Genomic DNA, 7360 nt, shown 5'->3' on the forward strand with positions numbered 1-7360 from the left:
CGGGGGGGTGTTGATGACGTGGGGTGGGGCACTGGACCGGGCTTTTCGAGGGGGTAAATAAATGTAGATACTCATGTTTTGTTTTTTTAACTGAGAAGAAGATGAGAAGGCCAGACCACGTCTCGTCGTGCTGCTCCGCACCGTTGGATTTTGCGTGCACGACGCCGATAGTGATTAGGGCATTCTATTTGTGTGCCCTCGGGTTGCTTAGTACGTACTCATCAGTTTTACCTCATCCAACAAACGTCCCTCGCTTTTCCCCTCGCAACAGTCGCCGCACACTCAAAAAACGCTCAAATGGTAGCATTTTCGTTGGGTCAATGCAGTTGACCGTTACATGCCGCATACACTCACGCGTGGATCATCCGGGACCCACCTGTCAGTGTCTAGTATATATGTAAATAAATGTTGAAATATACAGAAGCCTGAGACACCGTGGGACCCACATGCCAGTGGCTGATTTATGTGGACAAAAGAGTGCAATATATTGCGGGGGGTCGAACTCGGGACCAACACTAGATTATGCAACATGCGAACCATTTCCGTTGAGTACATCTGTTTGTTTATGGTCATAGCTGAGCCTTTTTGTCCTGATATTTACTGCCATACAGAAGGGCCCATAAGCCAGTGATGATGGAGAGATAGGACACATCGGTGTTTATGTTACAGAAGGGCCCACGAATCAATGACACTAGAAAGATAGAACGCGGCGGAGTACAACACAACAGATTCAGAGATTCAGAGATTATGATAAAACTGAATAACCATGTTCTTAGATTTGTTCAACGATTAATACAACGAACTGACACGGTGACATTACACTAATACGCTATTGTAATAAGGGCGACATTAGATTGCTGGCCAGTGGTGGCAGTGTCAACAAATGGAAGGCTACTTGTCTTCATCATCCAAAAAGACGATGGCGTCGCCGTCGTCGTTGTTTTAGTCTTCGTCAGAGGAGGAGGATAGGATGACGATGTCAGGTCCCACGCCTTCCGCCTCGACGGTGGCCGCTACACGCAAAGTAGCCGCCCTTCTCCGCTCTCGAGTTGCAGCCTCTTCTTCAGCTGCCCGGCGCTTGGCTGCCTGCACCGTCGACAGAGACGCGGCTAGCACCGCCTGGTCGAGTTGTTGTTGCGTCGCACGCAGGACCTCCTCGGCCTGGGCAATGAGCACGGCGACATCATATGCAGGAGCCGGCACATCATCTTCCTCGGCCGCATCTTCGACGACGTATACGTCGAGGTGCTCCTGCATCACCTTGAAGGACACCTCCTCCTCGGTGTCTTCCTCCTCGAGCTCCCGATGGTTATGAGGCAGCTTAGACGGCGTGGGCTTGAGCTCGGAGTAGTCGGAGTAGGAGCCTGAGCCCGCCGAGGGGGCGCCGTAGTAGAAGCTAGTGCCAGGGTTGGCCCCCGTGCCGGAGTTGGAGCCCGCCGCCGCCGGTGCCCGCCCTGGGGCAGAAACCTCCCATGGAGATCCTTGCGGTCTATAGCTTTCTCACTATGGCGGTTGAACTAGATTTGGATTGCGCGGCGCGTGGAAGCAATGGACTGAGGCGTGGATGGAACGATGCCGGACATCGGTATTTAATTAGGGGAGTGTAGGGAGTGGAGCCTCGGTGGTGGCAGACTGTTTTCGAGGCATCTAGAATTGGCGGGACTGCCTAGTGGCGGGAAGGGCGGTGGTGGTGACAATGGGGCACCGCCGCGTGGCTCTGTCCTCTTGATGGCTGATACGTCTCCGTCGTATCTATAATTTTTTATTGTTTCATGCCAACATTATACAACTTTCACATCTTTTTGGCAACTTTTTATATGATTTATTGGACTAACCTATTGATCCAGTGCCAGTGCCAGTTTTTCTGTTTGTTGCATGTTTTTTGTTTCGCAGAAAATCCATATCAAACGAAGTCCAAACACGATAAAAATTTACGGAGAATTATTTTGGAATATATGTGATTGGGACTTGGAATCAACGCAAACGAGGGCCCACTGTGACCACAACTCACCAGGGCGCAACGGGCACCCCCTGGCGCGCCCAGGTGTCTTATGCCCTCCTCGAAAATCGGTTGGGGCCCTTCTTCTGGCGCAAGAAAGATAATTTATGGAAAAAATCGTGTAAAAATTTCAGCGCAATCGGAGTAGCGGATCTCCGGGAATTTAAGAAACGGTGAAGGGCCAGATCTAGGGAACGTGAAACAGAAGAGAACAAAGAGGGAGAACCAATCTCGGAGGGCGCCCCTCCGCCGCCATGGAGGACATGGACCAGAGGGGGAACTCTCCTCCCATCTAGGTGGAGGCCAAGGAATAAGAAGAAGGAGGGGGGCTCTCTCCCCCTTTCTCCCGATGGCGTCGGAGTACGGCTAGGGCTAGGATCGTGACAACGATCTACATCAACAATTTCGCTACCGTCAACACCAACTTTCTCCCCCTCTATGCAGCGGTGTAACACCTCTTCTCCCTGCTGTAATCTCTACTTAAACATGGTGCTCAACTCCATATATTATTTCCAATGATCTATTGTTACCCTACAATGTTTTAGTAGATCCGTTTTGTCCTATGGGTTAATCGTGATCTTGGTTGGTATGATTGTATTTTATTATGGTGCTGTCCTGCGGTGCCCTCCGTGTCGCGCAAACGGAGGGCCCCCCGATGTAGGGTGTTGCGATATATTCATGGTTTGCTTAATGTCAGTGTTGCGGGGGTGACAACATCCTAAATGCGGATAAGTGGGTTATGGCGTATGGGAGTAAAGATGACTTGATACTTAATGCTATGGTTGGGTTTCATGACCTTAATGATCTTTAGTAGTTGCGGATGCTTGCTAGGGGTCCAATCATAAGTGCCTATGATCCAAGTAGAGAAAGTATGTGAGCTCATGCCTCTCCCTCATGTAAAATTGCAAGAATGATTACCGGTCTTGTTATTGATTTCCTAGGGACAAATGACTTTCTTATTGACAAAAGCTATCCACTTTTATTACCTTGCAATTTATTCGTAGTTTTATTCTCGCAAAGTACTCATAGTTTTATACTTGCAAAATAGTTTCATACTTGTTTTAGGTAAAGCAAATTTCAAGTGTGCGTAGAGTTTTATCGGTAATCGATAGAACTTGAGGGAATATTTATTCTGCCTTTAGCTCCTCGTTGGGTTCGACACTCTTATTTATCGAAGAAGGCTACAAATGATCCCCTATACTTGTGGGTTATCAAGACCTTTTTCTAGCACCGTTGCCGGGGAGCAATAGCGTGGGGTGAATATTCTCGTGTGTGCTTGTTTGCTTTATCACTAAGTAGTTTTTATTTTCTGTTCTAAGTTGTTCTCTATCTTTAGTTATGTATATGGAACACGAAACACGAATTTTTTTAGTGGTACTTGCTACTCATGGAGATGGGGAACTCTCCTAAAACCCTCGATGCTCGTTATGTGAAAAATATTATGCACTACTTTGATATTCCCGAGAAAACCCCATTCAACTTGATAATGGGAGTAACGTTGGATCAACGTGAATACTTTAGGGATTATCACTTGACACAAAAAGGGAAACTATTATGGGATCAAATTGATATGTTGCATTGGTATGCTTGGAATTTATGCGAGAGATATGATTATACTTGTTGCTCTAGGATGAACACTCCACACCTTCCCTTTTCATGCAAATTTAATGATAATGGAACCTTGGCTTCTTATGCCAATGGTAGATATGATTATTATGATGTGGAACGAATAGAAGAATTTGTTGCTTTTAAGAGTGCTTATGAAATTGAATCTTTGTTTTTAAAGTATGAAGCTTTTGATGATGATGTTTATAGACCTGGAAATTTTGCCATCCTTAAATATTGCTACGAAAATTATAAATACAATTCCTATATTGATATATTTATTGAGGAAGTCTCCGTTGTTCAAGAATAGACTAATATTTTGCAGGAGTCTATGGAAGAAGAAATTGATGAAACTGTGAGCTCATTGGATGAAAAAGATGAGGAGGAGGGCAAAGAACAAAAGGAGGAAGAGCAGATTAGCTACATGTGCCCACCTTCTAATTAGAGTAACTCTTCAACTCATACATTATTTAATTTCCCTTCATGCTTACTGAAGGATGAATGTTATGATAATTGCTATGATTCCATTGATTCGTTTGAAATATCCCTTTTTGATGATGCTTGCTATGCTTGTGGTCAAGATGCCAATATGAATTATGCTTATGGAGATGAAATTTCTATAGTTCCTTATGTTAAGAATGAAGTTATTGCTATTGTACCCACACATGATAGTCCTATTATCTTCTTGAATTCTCCCAATTACACTATATCGGAGAAGTTTGCACTTATTAAGGATTACATTGATGGGTTGCCTTTTACCATTGCACATGATGATTTTGATGAATATAATATGCATGTGCTTGCTGCTCCTACTTGCAATTATTATGAGAGAGGAACTACATCTCCGCCTCTCTATGTTTCCAACACGATAGAATTGCAAGAAATTACTTATACTATGCATTGGCCTTGACTTGATGTGCATGAATTGTTCTTGTATGACATGCCGATGCATAGGAATAGAGTTAGTCTTCGCCATTGAATTACATAGGTTGCTTTGTGCTCACTACTAAATGCCAAACCATTGTTAATTAAAATTGGCTTTGATATACCTTGGGATCCGGGTGGATTCATTACTTGAGCACTTTATGCCTAGCTTAATGGCTTTAAAGAAAGCGCTGTCAGGGAGACGACCTGGAAGTTTTAGATAGTCATTTTATTCTGTTGAGTGCTTTTATTAAGTTTAAAAACAAAAAAACATAGAGGGGAACTTAAAACTTCACAAAAAGAAAAGTGAAAGTGAGAAAGACGAACACCGTTGAAGTGGGGGACGTCCTTGAACTTTGTTCATGGCCGTGGAGATTGTGTGAATCTCGATTACAGAAACTTTTCAACAAAAATAATTATCCCCTTGACCAAATCCATTATATTGTAAAATTATTGTGCCAAGATTTTCCTTTAGGATGAGTAGATTGCTTGTTGGTATGTGCGGTGCAAAAACAGAAACTCCAGCTGTAGTGCGCGATTTTACATTTTTTTACTGGAACATCGAAAGTTTCTGAAACTTTTAGCACAATATTGCTATACAAATTGTTTATTTTGTCCTAATTTTTCAGAATTTTCGGAGTACCAGAAGTATGGTAGATGTTCAGATTGCTACAGATTGTCATGTTTAAGAAAGATTTTGTTTTTGACGCATTGTTTTGCTTGTTTTGATGAAACTATCAATTCTATCGGTTGTATAAGCCATGGAAAAGTTATAATACAGTAGCTACAATGAAAAAACAAAATATGAATGGGTTTGCAACAGTACTTAAAGTAGTGATTTGCTTTATTATACTAACGGATCTTACCGAGCTTTCTGTTGAGTTTTGTGTGGATGGAGCGATCAAAGATCAAGGAGGTCTCGATATGAGGAGAAGGAGGAGAGGCCAGAGCTCAAGCTGGGGGATGCCCAAGGCACCCTAAGTAAATATTCAAGGAGACTCAAGCGTTTAAGCTTGGGTATGCCCTGGAAGGCACCCATCTTTCGTCAACAAGTATCGATTCACTCGGATGAGGTGGAACAAAAGAAACGGGCAGCCTCATGAAGGTGTGTGCGATGTACAACATACGGTTCACTCGGATTAACTGTTTGTGATTAGGCAACACAAAAGAAATGGTCAGCCGGATCAAGGTGTGTGCGATGTACAACATACAGTTCACTTGGATGAACTGTTTGTGATTAGGCAACACAAAAGAAACGGTCAGCCAGATCAAGGTTTGTGCGATGTACGGCATGCGGTTCACCCGGATGAACTGTTTGCCTTGAGACAAGAGAAAAGAAATGGTTCAATATAACAAATACCATAAATATTGCAAGGTTCAAATTCAAAGATTACAATGCCCAAATGCAAACATTGCAAACTGCGTAATTTCTGAAAAGGGATCAGCCGCTGATAAGTCATGTATGGGTTTGACACAATAACTTTTAATTGCTTTGCCATATGCTCTTCCAATACAAAGTTTGACATTTTTGGAGGCACTTCCATTCTGCAGTACCAGCCGCCTCTGATAATCATACCATTGATCTTTCCTAATTAAATGCGTGTTCAACCTCAGTACCCTCAGCACCTTTGCTCTGGCAAGAAAGAACATGGCGAGTGTAATCTCCGGTGGGGTCCCTCGATAGGAGTTCAAAGTAATATTTTAGAGATGCAGATCCAGGCATTCGATGTGATTGTCGTTATCAACATCTTCCATCGGGCCTAATATGCACTGCAAAAGAAGAGAAGTGTTAGTGCCTACATGCAGTTTTGAACACTGCTACACGCCCATTTGGTTTGCAGGATTTGTAAAATGCACCAACGTGCCATCTTCGATCTGTCATGATTAACATGGGCATCAATTTTATTACAATCTAGAAACATGTAGCCTTCTTCACAAGAGGTTGGATTGGATGAAAAATTCCCTAAGAAAACTAGTATAGATGAATCCAAAGGAGAAATGCTTATGGACGAATGTAACCATATGAATGAAGTAACCAATATGGGGTGGGGGTGTATGTCCTAAAATCCTGCAAAATTCCTTCAGAAATCGTAGTACATAGTCATTGTAAACTTGGGAAAAGGTGCAAAAAATTGAACTCCCTTATGGTTAACATTTAACATGAAAGGAACATCACCTCGATATACAGCTTCTTCAAGCACGGAAAGCGTCTCAGGCAACTGAAAACTTGGTCCAGGTTGGGGATGATAGATTCTAGTGCCAAGACCTTCACTGTGCCTAGAGTCTGGGTGAAGCTTCGCTGGATGATAGACGAACATACATCTTCAAAAATAGAAATAGCATTGATATCAAGAAGGAGAGGTATATAAGGCGACTGTTGTACCTGAAAGTTGTAGTATTTGACAGACGAGTAGCCCACCACTTTCAATTTCGGCGCAGAAATGACATTGATTCTTGTTGGACCTTGTTGATCAACTACAAGTAATCTCTCAAGTGAAGGTGTGTCCTAGATGACCATATTATGGTCCAGCTTTTGTGATCTCTCGTTGCAGCACCAGCAACACACATAAATAGTGAGAAGAGTCTTGGAGGTGATGTGCAAGGTACTCGACCAATTCATCACCTGAAGACGAAGGAACTCGAGTGCAGTATAGCCGCGGAGCAGGCGCTCCATGTCATCCTTTGGGATGCGAATGGCGACGAGCTCGAGGTGCTTCAGTCGTGGTAGAAAAAGAGCAGGCGCGTCATTAAGGGGGATGGCAGTTCATGAACTTGGCGAGGCACAGCGTGGGCGCGAAGCGGAGCGCGGACGTTGGCAGCAAGCTCATATGC

This window comes from Triticum urartu, chromosome 5A, assembly GCF_056163025.1.
Source record: "Triticum urartu cultivar PI428250 chromosome 5A, HENAU_Tu73, whole genome shotgun sequence".
Taxonomy (NCBI): domain Eukaryota; kingdom Viridiplantae; phylum Streptophyta; class Magnoliopsida; order Poales; family Poaceae; genus Triticum; species Triticum urartu.